Source organism: Herpailurus yagouaroundi, unplaced genomic scaffold, assembly GCF_014898765.1.
Source record: "Herpailurus yagouaroundi ecotype Mexico unplaced genomic scaffold, PumYag 216, whole genome shotgun sequence".
Lineage (NCBI taxonomy): Eukaryota > Metazoa > Chordata > Mammalia > Carnivora > Felidae > Herpailurus > Herpailurus yagouaroundi.
Window position 1 is genome coordinate 62909 of NW_024412447.1, and position 11644 is coordinate 74552.

An 11644-nucleotide genomic window follows, 5' to 3' on the forward strand; every position below is an offset into this window, starting at 1 on the left:
CCCAGCACGGACCCAGCACGGACCCAGCACGGACCCAGCACGGACCCTGCACAGCTGTGCCTGGCCTCTCTGATGCCAAGCTCAGCTTGGAGGCTGCAATCTAGTCCCTCCGCAGCTGCTCTGGGGCCAGGCGCCCGCTGCATTAATCCGTGCACTTCCAAGATCCCAGGGTCCGAGACCAGGGAAGGCAAGGAAGGGAGTGTATCGCGATGTCTGGAGATAGCAAGTCCAATGGTGCCACAGAGGGGACACCCTTGGACAGCTCGGGGAGCGCCAGCAAGTTTGGGCCACTTTTACGGGTGGTGTGGCCACTGTAAGACACTCACTTACAGTACCTGCAGGAACACTCCTTCCAAAGGAACAAGTCATACACAGTGGACACTGAGGAGTGGCAGCTACTCCCTCTGACTCGGCCCTTTTCAGTGTTGGCATCACCAGGATTACAGCCTTTTCAGAGGGATCTCTGTCTGGTTTTCACATTGCTGGTGATCACTTTGTATTAAAGGTAATCTTCCATTTGGGGAGAAGACTCAGAATATGTATGAAGGCTCGGGCAGAACGTTGAGAACACGCCCTGTGCATCTGTATGGCTGGAGCGCAGGGGCTCGTGGCCTGACTCCGGACGCGTCCAGACAAGTCTAACTGCTGTGGGCAGCGCTCAGCTTCATACCACAGAAGTGGGCCCCTCTAGAGGGAGGAGGAATGTGTAGGCTTGTGGTTTTGTCCTAGCATTCCTGAGTCTAGACATGGGATAAGAACTTGGGAGGATTCTCAGCGTGGGGAAAGAGAGCTAAGGGCATGTGATAGGAGCACAGCGTGTGCAGAAATGTGGGCAGCAGGGATGGGCAGGGATGGGAAAGTCTGTACGGCCATGCACCTGGGCCTTTGTGGATCCTCTGAGCCATCGCTGCCCCTGAAAAGGCCAAGAAGCCACACTTATGCATGATTCCTGAGTCCTCGCACAGTGGAAGCCTTTTACGCCGGAAGAAACCGAAGAAAGTCTTTTCAGCTTGGTGGCCTCACGTCAGGGAGGACAACCCTGGGTCCAGGGGAGCATCCCCACTGGGCACGACCACTGGCGACCAGCATCCTGGTGGCCTATGTCCTGTGCCTGTTCCGGCTTCTTTTCCCAGACGCTTCAGGGCCCCCGTCTTGTACAGGAGAAACGCCCAAATCAGAGGGCAGGGGGACCGCAGGGCGAGGGGACCTGCCATCTGCCCACAGAAAATGCCACGAACCAACATGCAGTTTTACATGTGACTTACACAACCCCGCGTGCCAAACGGCCCCACAGTGAGTCTTTCTTCACCTAGATGCCCTGACCCAGGCTACAGGAGGTCATCTGGTTTCTTTCCAAAACATCCTAGGTGCACACTAGGGCATTCTTCCATGTATTGTAAGGTCTAGGTGTCCCCCCACACCCCATTTTTGTTGATCTGTGGTGTACTCTGCTTAAGGAATTCCCTCCTTAAGCTCCCGGAGGGACCTGGGGCTCCCTGGGATGCCGGGGTCCTACCTACGCTGCAGGCCGCTGGTGTCTACCGTCCAAGCAGGCCCGTAGGTCCAGGCCAACAAGGGGAGGAGCTGGTACTCCCTTTCCTCACGAAGGCAGGGCTGCGACTGAGTCAAAGGGAGACCAGCACCTCAGCCTCCCAGAGAAGAGCGGACTGCCATGCCCCTGCACCCACACTCCCAAACAAGCACAGCTCTCAGATGGGACTAGTCCCTGGCTGGCCTGACCCGGCTCCACATGACCCTTCAAACAACCACAGAGAAGCCAAAGAGGCCCAGGATGAACTAAAACCCAAGTGGGGAGGAAACCTGAAGACATCAGCGACCGTCCACGACACAACACGGGCCTGTACCTCCTACGCTTCCTGTTCATGACATCGCGCCGCACCAGCCATTTGACGCCAGGTCCCCTCCTCAGGCCTCCCCCTGAGCAAACGGAAACCGCTCCCAACCTTCGTTTCTCCGTGTACTGGTCTGCCCCTGTCCCTAAATACAAGCTGCAAGAGGCTGAGGACTAAGCCTGTCTTACCCTGAGGCCACCAGGTAGAGCCGGACAGTGTGTGCCACCAAGGGGGTGCTTTGCCCACCAGGCCTGGTGCCCAAAGGGGCACACCTGCCGGGGTGGGCACACGGCTTCTGGCCATCTCCCCAGTGGAGGCCTTCTTCCATCGGCACAAAGGGTCTGTATGAGCTACAGGTGGCCCTGTGGCCTCCTCAAGCACACAGGACCCACCCCAGTCACCACTCCCAGTGTGTGCCAGATCCCCATCACTGTCACATGGGGGTGAGGTCGCTCCTGGGAGCTGCCCCTCATCTCCTCCCCATGACCAGCCGCCCCTCATCATCTCTCACCCATGAACCTCACACACGTGTTAAGATGCAGGCCTCCCGAACAGCACCTAACAGATGAGGAGTCTCCCCAGTTGTCGTTGTCAGGCATGACCTGCCCACACGTTTCTGGCACGTTTCAAGCACGTTCTGAGCACGTTTCAAGCACAAGATAACCAGGGTGACTCCAACAGGCTGAAATAAAAGATAGTGGACACATCAGCAAGTGTGGCTAACTATGGATAAGTGCTGGAATTTCCAAAGCCTTTTTTTTTTTTAATTTTTTTTTTCAACGTTTATTTATTTTTGGGACAGAGAGAGACAGAGCATGAACGGGGGAGGGGGAGGGAGAGAGAGAGGGAGACACAGAATCGGAAACAGGCTCCAGGCTCCGAGCCATCAGCCCAGAGCCCGACGCGGGGCTCGAACTCACGGACCGCGAGATCGTGACCTGGCTGAAGTCAGACGCTTAACTGACTGCACCACCCAGGCGTCCCCCAAAGCCTTTTAAAAATATTCAGAAAAAAACTGGAAGCATCCCATTGTCAACCTCTCCGCATCCCTAAGAGGTACTGGAATTCATAACTGGATACCACTACTTTAAGATAATGGATAAAAGTAGAAACCTCTGGGGGCACCTGGGTGGCTCAGTGGGTTCGGTGTCTGACTCTTGGTTTTGGCTCAGGTCATGATCTCACGGTTTCGTGAGTTCGAGCCCTGCATCAGGCTCTATGCTGGTGGTGCAGAGCCCGCTTGGGATTTTCTCTCTCTCCCTCTCTCTCTCTGCCCCTCTCCCCCTCACACTGTCTGTGTCTCTCAAAAATCAACTAAAAAAAAAATTTTTTTTTTAAAGGAGGAACCTCTGACTTAAAAACCTACGTATTTTTCTCCAGGTTTATGAAAACTTTCACACACACATAAAAGATGTTTTATAATGTACAGGGGTGCATGGTTGGCTCGGTCGGTTAAGCATCTGACTCTTGATTTCGGCTCAGATCACGGTCTCACAGTTCGTGGGATTGAGCCCCATGTCAGACTCTGTGCTGCTGGCCCAGAGCCTGCTTGGGATTCTCTCTCTCTCTTGCTCTCTGCCCCTGCACCACTCACGCTTTCTCCAACCAATCAACATTAAAAAAAAAGAAAAGACTGATAATGTGCAGACATATAGGGATACTCCATTACTATTACTAAGTACCATTACTAATGGTATTATCATTAGTACCTTCACTACATTAACACTTTGGTTCATCACGTAATTCTATTTTTTCCATCCTTCTATGCATCTATCATCAGTCTTTTTTTGCCAGCTACCGCTTCACCCAGTGTTGCTCAACAGCAAACACATGCCGAGTGACGAAACCACCAACCGGTACGTGCTGTGTGATTCCACTTACACAACGTTATGGAAAGCGAGGCCAGACACTTGGTTCTGGGACCTGCTGAGAGCAGAAGCTGTACCATAGTTGTATTATTAACCTAGCCTCCCATCCCCTTCTTTTGTTGTGTTTCCCTAAGCCCTGCGCATGACTCATCATTAACTTTGCCCTTCCCACTTCATCCCTTGTTTGCACATTGATTATAAGAATCTGATGGAAAACAGATGATAACATTTTTCTTAAAACTATCTGATGTACCAGGCAGATCCCAGATGGCGCCTCACCGTCCAGAAGAATGCATACCTTCAGTGGTTTCAAGACTACCCTCAACTTTCAAGAAGCCCATAAACTTCCCTTCACATACTCGCATTCCTAACCAATCACATATAACCTGTCCCTAGATTCAACAAGGCAAGGCAGCTTTGGGAATGGCCCCCTGCCTCCTGGTTGGGCTGCCCTTCTGATAATAAGGCTTTCTGTGCTTCAACAACTATGTCAATCATTGGCTTACCGCGCATCAGGTGCCTCAACAAAAGGACAAATCTCTGTAGGGACAGAAAGAGGACAGGGCGCCTGGGGGGCTCAGTCGGTGGAGCGGCCGACTTCGGCTCAGGTCGTGATCTCACGGTTCGTGGGTTCGAGCCCCACGTCGGGCTCTGTGCGGACAGCCTGGAGCCTGGAGCCCGCTTCAGATTCTGTGTCTCCCTCTCTCTCTGCCTCTCCACCACTCACGCTCTGTCTCTCTCTCAAAAATAAAAGGAAAGAAAGAGAGTGAGAGAGAGAGAGAGAGAGAGAAAGAAAGAAAGAGGAAGGAAGGGAGGGAGGGAGGGGATCAGAGGTGCTTGGGACCGGGGTACGAGGGCCTGGTTGGAAAGGAGCACATGGCAACATCTCTGGTGATGGAGAGGTTCCACGTGTCGAATACGGTCATGGTTACACGAGTGCTCACGTCTGCCTAATTTTGTCAAAACGTACATCTAAAGTGGCTGCATTTTATGTAAGTTATACCTCAAGGAGTTTTTTTTTTCTTTTTTTTCACGTTCATTTATTTTTGAGACAGAGAGAGACAGAGCATGAACGGGGGAGGATCAGATAGAGGGAGACACAGAATCCAAAACAGGTTCTAGGCTCCGAGCCGTCAGCACAGAGCCCGACGCGGGGCTCGAACTCACGGACGGTGAGATCATGACCTGAGCCAAAGTCGGCCGCTTAACTGACTGAGCCACCCAGGCGTCCCAAGAGTTGATTTTTAAAAGGAAGTAAATGCTGCTTTGGACTCAATACCTCTTCATTATGTGACTCCTCTGTTCCTCTCGCCTGCACACCACCCACCAAGTCACAACTTCGCTGCGTGTCTACAGTCCCGGAGCACTGTCTCGACAACATCAACACCCTCTTCGTTCTCTCTAGGTGCCTGCCTTGCTGCTCTGTCCTGTACTGAACAAGACAGAAACTTCAGAAAACAGTACCTTCATTTATTCATTCATTAAGCTGGTCAGGCAGCAAGTATTTATTGCGTCTGTCAGCTCCGAGCCCTGTATGAAGAGAAGCTGGAAGTACAAATGACAAAGTCCACCCTGTACTTCAGAAGAGGTAAAGAGACACAACGTGAAATCAGCACAGCACTGCTATCAGTAACCGGTTGTGCAAGTGCCAAGTTCTGGAGCACAGCGCGCCCACGCAACAGGGATCCACGTCTTCTCCACGGTCAGGAAAGGCTACCAAGACACGGTATCTGAGGTAGGTCTCCAAAGACACAGTGCAGACGGAGGAACGAGGGAGCGTCCGAAAGGGCATCAGGCACACGATAAATTACGAGATGGGAAGATGGACGAAACAGCGTGGCAGTCAGGGGGAGCACAGCAGTTCAGCAAACCTGGAATGCAGGGAGCAGGGCAGAGGCTCCTGGCAGGCAGAGAAGGGAGAGAGCGGGGGAGGGGGGGGAGCAAAACCAGTCCATCAAGTAGGAGCTTAGGCTGGAGGGAAACAAACGTATTAAGATACAGATATTTACACAGACACCCTATACACACATACACGTGACTTTGTTCACAGGTGCTGTCTCTGATAGTACCAACTTCCATCACCCAATTCTTTTTATAGACATTATGGTACTAAAAAGTACAATTTTACTACTTTAAAACCAGCCATTCACACACTGGAACAGGTTTATCTGCCAACCTGACAACTCCACTTACTCCTGAAGAGACAAAAATGGAGAAGTGACCAAAGCATTTTTGGGTTCATCCAGAATACCAACTCTTCACTGGGGCGGGGGGGGGGGGGGGCCAGGAATCAGAATTGCCAAGGAGAGTTACGCAAGATTTGTGAAGGCAGTGGTTTGATAATACATGGGTATAATTATAAAAAGATTAAGAAATTACTATTTAGGGGCGCCTGGATGGCTCAGTCGGTTAACCATCCGACTTTGGCTCAGGTCACGATCTTGCAGCTTGTGAGTTCGAGCCCCGCATTGGGCTCTGTGCTGACAGCTCAGAGCCTGGAGCCTGCTTCTGCTTCTGTGTCTCCCTCTCTCTCTCTGCCCCTCCCTGATTCATGCTCTGTCTCTCTTTCAAAAATAAATAAATATTCAAAAAATTAAAAAAAAAAAAGAAATTACTATTTAAAACCCTAATGTATGCTCATGATCGAAAAATACCAGAAAATATACAGTGCTCTTCATTTCCATGTAAGACATTATTTTTCTCAGCCAAGTTGCTTTTAAGGGACATTAGTGAAAATCACATTCTATCGTAGCACACACGAAACACGAAATGCCCACTAATGGATGAGGAGGAATGCTGCCTATTTTCCTTTCTTTAAACACAGACAGTTGACAACAGTCAGGCAGTATGTCCGGGCCACAGGGACTCGGGCGCGCCGTCTTACTCCCTATTCTCTGCAGTCCTGGGAAGGCTCGGTCCCCCGGCGGCGGCGGGGACACGGACAAAGCGGCGCAAGAGAGGGGCGCGGAGGCAGACCCGGGCGCTCGCAGCCGGGGTAGGGGGAGGACAGAGCGGCCACCAGCGGACGGCGGGGCTCTCCCTCCCGAGGACACCGAGGGGCACCACGCCGCCCGGGAAGGGGGTCGTGGCTAGCGACTGGAGGTGCCACGTTCACGGGGGCGGGGAGGGGACGAGGGGAAGGTGACAGGAGAGGAAGGGAGCTGGACGGACGGGACGGGAGGCACCTTCTCGCGAGGTCATAGGGCGGGGACGCGGATGGGGGCCGGGGGCTTCCCGTCGCCTCCCGATGGAGTCACAGGCCTGCGCGCACCCTGAGCGCACAGCGCGTCACCCTAAGGCTCGCCGACTGGAACCCGGGCCCAAGTCGAAGCCGGGGCCGGCTCTCGACGCGCGCTCCTGCCCCGCGGCGGCCACGCGCAACAGGCACCAATAAACACCTGCGGAAGGGGGACCCGCGGACCAGACGGGCGACAAACGCTGAAGGACAGAGGCCCAGCCTGCCCCTCAGCCCGCCAGACTTCCATAGTCTCGGCCTCCAAACCGCGCCTGCGCAGGGGCTGCCGCCACAGTACGCCTGTGCCGGCCTGAGCTACACTCCGCGCCTGCGCAAGTCCAGCTGCAAGCGGCGTCTGCGCAGCGCTGTCTTCAACGCGTTTTCTCCTCAGGCACATTCAAGTTTCTCGCTGAGCAGCTACACGTCGTCCGCTCAGTTCGGAGGCACACACAATATCTGGGTTTTCTTTAGCTCGCTCGACCACCATCGTGACCCGATCTTCCCCCACCCACCCCCGTGTCTCCGCTGGAGAGCGCAGGAGCCGCCTCCCCGTTTCCTAACGTGTCCTGCAGCCCTGTTGTGCCGCTCTGCGCGTGCGCGGAGCCCCCTCACCCCTTCAGCCGTTTGGGGAGGCGCTGTCGTAAGGCAGTCCGTTCTGCACGTGCGCAGAGCCTCTCCTTCCTCCCTCAGCCGTCTCTACCAGAGTGTCGTGCGGCGCCCTGCGATACGCTCTACGCGTGTGCTGAGCCACCCCACGCAGAGGGCTCCTGTGGTGGAGTCTTGTGGCGCTGAGCCTTTCCGGTCTGCGCGTGCGCGAGACCCGATTTTTTTGGGGGGGGGGGTTCCTTTGTGTCTGAGTTTGCACCTGTGAGGGTCGCCACCTGCTCAGACACACAGTTCTTCGAGTTCTTCATTTTTAGTGTAACCCTTCACAAGGACGTCATGAATTACGTTTTCTTAAACACTAATGATCTGTTTTGAACGTACATAGGAACGGTCACACTTTAATGCCCTCGTGGTGGCCTCGGTACCGCTGATCATCTTGGCCTAATTTGAGTTCCAAAGGCCCGAGGCCAGCGAAGCTCCTCGCTACCTTGCGGGGTCTTTGTGGGGGAGGGCGCTACTCCGCAAGGTTCTCGGCCACCAGGAGCTCAGTTTGGACTCTGTGGGGAGCGTGGGGTCAGACCGGGGGGGGGACCTTGGAGGAATGAATCTGGGAAGTGGGTGGAGGCCACTCAGAGCTGGTTCACTGACGAGTTCAGCACCAGAAGGGACTGGAGCATTTCCAGTTTTAGATGGGGAAATCTGCGGGGGAGGGAGTCAACTAGGGGTGTCGCAGGAATCACTGCCTTTGCTCCAAACACAGAGGGCAGCCGGGCTTCCTTTGATGGCCCGCGGGAATGCGCGGTGCTTCACAGTCCAGAAAGTGGGTGGGAGAGGCTGGGTCAGAAAAGCCAGAGAGCATGGCCCAGCGTGCAATACAGAGGTGCCAGTGTCAATCCCGGGGATAAGTTAACCTGCACATAATGGACAGAGAAGGTACACACACCATGGCCAAATAGGCCCTGTGCGGTCTGGGGCTGAGGGGACAGAGTGATGCCTCCTTTACCCTTAAGGTGAGAGATGGGCTGGGTGGGGTTGCAGAGGCTTCTGTTCAGAGTTTGCCCCTGTGATGGTGCCGGGGAGCCCCCTCACACTCCACACCCCCTGAGAGGCCCAAGCTTCTCACCACTGTGTTTCTCGAGATTTGGGGGCTGTGGCTCTCGGGTGCGTGGGGATGGGAATGGGGAGATGAGTGGGAGGTAGGTTCGTAAAAGACAATGAAAACAAAAGCCAGAGAATCATGGCCACTCCTGCAGCCCAGTGTTTGAAATGAGACTGAGCAGTCGAGGCCCAGGCTGAAATGGAGGCTGAGAGAGAGCCTTCAGGGGGAGGGTGGGGGACCTGGCACCTCCAGGGTGGAGGGGAGGCGAGGGAGCCTTGGACCTGGCAGACTGTAGGGGCCAAGCAGCCGAAGCCAGGTCCTCATGGGCAAATTTGAATGTGCCCTGCCTTACAGGTGAGAGCAATGTTAGACCAAGATAGATATGTACCAGTCCCAGAATGTCTTCTGACATTTCTATTATAATTTGGTTTTAGATTATATTGCTGCTTGATCTGTCTCTTTCTCCTAAAAATGGAATACAATATAACAATTCTGGCTATTTCAGTTCTGGTTCATCAAGATTTTAGAGCACGAAGATTTTATTAGCTAATTAGAATTAATTATAATTCTGGGATACTTAACAATGCCATTAGACAATTTTCCCCGTTGCAAATGGAGAATGAAATCAAGTGCATGTGACACTAACAGGATCTGTTCATCATCAGCAACTTTAATGGAGTTAAGTAAAGTAGCCCTGGGTGGGAAGACCCAGTCCATTGAACTGCCTTTACAGCCCTTCCAGAAGCCCCTAACTTAATTCTGGGGTGATGAAAGCCTTTCAGAGATCAAGGGAATAATGACGGACATAGATGAGACAGCTCGCAGAATTCTTCAATACGATCTTTTCAAGATCCATCAGCAACAACGTCTAACCCGGATGGCTTGGTCCTGAGTTCCTTCACGATCAATACACCATTTATCCTGGTTTATCTGAATTATTTGTGCAGAAAATTTATTTGGCTTACCTGGGAAGACTTGTTTATATGCACATTTCTTTTTAGACAACCCTCTCTATTGTCATAGATTATTTTCTATCTATCTTTGAGTAATTCCTGGGAATAATGCAGAAGAGGCATTAGAAATGACCATCACCTGGATTCAGGTCCCAGTGTTTCCTCCAAAGTGCTCTGCTAAATGAGGTGAGAATAGAAACTGCTATATTTTTAGATAAAATTTCTTTGGGAAATAGCTTCTGTTTTGTCAGCAATCCTCTGGCTAATTTTTTAAACTGGTATTTCCAATGCCACTGAAGAGTTTTGGGATAAATGGATTGTAATAGAGAAAAGCTGTTCTAGAGTGCTGCATTGCTGGTGGGCCTCGGGAAATAAGGGAACGGAGAAGATGCCAACAAACGACGGGCCCCCCGGGCCAAGAGAGAGCACCTGAAAGCAAGGCAGGCGTGAGCACATCGGCGGCAGGACCACAAGGGTGCCTCCCATGAGGGGAACTGGATTATGCTAGCTGTGCCGTGTGTCTGGGACCAGTCTGTTCTGTCCATTTCTGACAACGTGAGGAGCTTGGTGCCCTGCCGGTCCCTCTGCCTCTCCCAGCTCCTATCAGATGGTTATTTTTATATTGCAAAGCTAGTAAGATATCTCTTTTGTTCCGTAACCATAGTTAAGTCTCCCTTGGCCTCAAGTGTCTGTGTGGCAGTGTATTTAGGGCCCAGGACAGCAGTCCCTCCCTGCTGGCCCAGAAGCACGAGCCTGAGCCAGTGGAAAGGAAACCTTGCCAGCACTAAGGCCAAATACTTTTTCCATCTGTGCCATTTCTTCTCTAACATCATGCCACATTTAAGTTTCTTTATATTTACACTGATAGCTTTAGTTCTTAAAATTTATAAGCGCTGTTCTTTTTGGTACAAGAGATTAAATAAGGCCGACACATCACAGTCTCCTTCTCAGCAGTCTCTCGGAGGCTGGTCCTACATGGCTCCATCTCTTCTCTCACCGTCTGGAGTCTCCAGGATTCTGGGCCATCCCTTCCCCGAGCTGTCCCCTCCCTCCCACTGCCATGCTCTCTTGGTCTGGGACCTGCTCTGTTCCACATCTGTGCTCACAGGGAGCTGAGAGGTTCCTGCAGCAGCAGCTGGAAAGCCCCGAGCAGCCTTACGGCTCACACCTCGGTGGCCTGGGCTTTCCGGAGACATCTAGGGGAATACTGATTTATGGGCACCCCTGAGGGGGCAGAAGGCTGGCCCTGGGAGCCCGTAACCGGTCCCTGCCCAGAATACCGTGTGGATGGCAAGGGTCACCTCTGCAAATGCCAAGACCGGGCTAGGCTGGCCTTCCCTGAGCACAGAGTTGGAAGACGTTGAGAGTCTCACGGTGCAGGAGTATTTGCCCAGGCTGCTTCTGGACAGACCCCCCGCCCGCCATGGAATACACGGGGCTGTGTGTGCGACATGGGGTACAACTCACAATGCCCAGGATAATCCCGGAGACATCAGGTGACGGGTGGTCATGGGAAGTCTGTGAAGCTAGAGACAGTCCCCACAGGCCACCCAGCCCCAGCCAGCTTCCTCTTGGGACTGGCCCAGGAGGCCGCCCAACTGCAGAGTGAGGTCTGGATGGAAGGAGGGGAGGAGGGCTTTCCGGTCACTTCTGGATTCTCCTTGGAATGAGGAGGCAGCCTGTACGACCCGCATTCAGTCCCGGCCAGCAGCTGCAGGAGCTTCTCCTCACCACCTCTCTGCCATCCACATGGACAGCGTTGCTTTCAGGGTGTAACTGAGGAAAAAATAAACATTACTGGAAACATTACAGGATGCGACATTTGCTGCCCCTCTCTTCCCAAAGCTGTAAACGTGATGGATGACCTATTGTTGGATTATGATGAAAGATGAACCAGCTTATGAATTTCAACAAAACCTAAAATATCATCAGTGAGCCCAGTGAGCTTAACGGTCCATAAACCAGATGCTTAATTGTTGTGACACAGAAGGTCGAGAAAGATTGCCTGGCCTTTTTCCAAAAGAGGTTAG

The 11644-nt window shown here is 52.8% G+C and overlaps 1 long non-coding RNA gene across 4 annotated transcripts in view; it reads right to left on the minus strand.

The window, feature by feature from the left end:
* LOC121017463 (uncharacterized) overlaps positions 1-6178 on the minus strand; it is a 21601-nt gene extending 15423 nt beyond the window's left edge. For all 4 annotated transcript variants that reach the window (XR_005784760.1, XR_005784758.1, XR_005784759.1 and 1 more), the window contains exons 1-2: positions 5001-6178; positions 2365-2535 (exon numbers count right to left, since the gene is read on the minus strand). This is a non-coding gene — a long non-coding RNA (uncharacterized LOC121017463). The remainder of the gene's footprint in view (positions 1-2364; positions 2536-5000) is intronic.
* Between the last annotated feature and the right edge of the window lie 5466 nt (positions 6179-11644).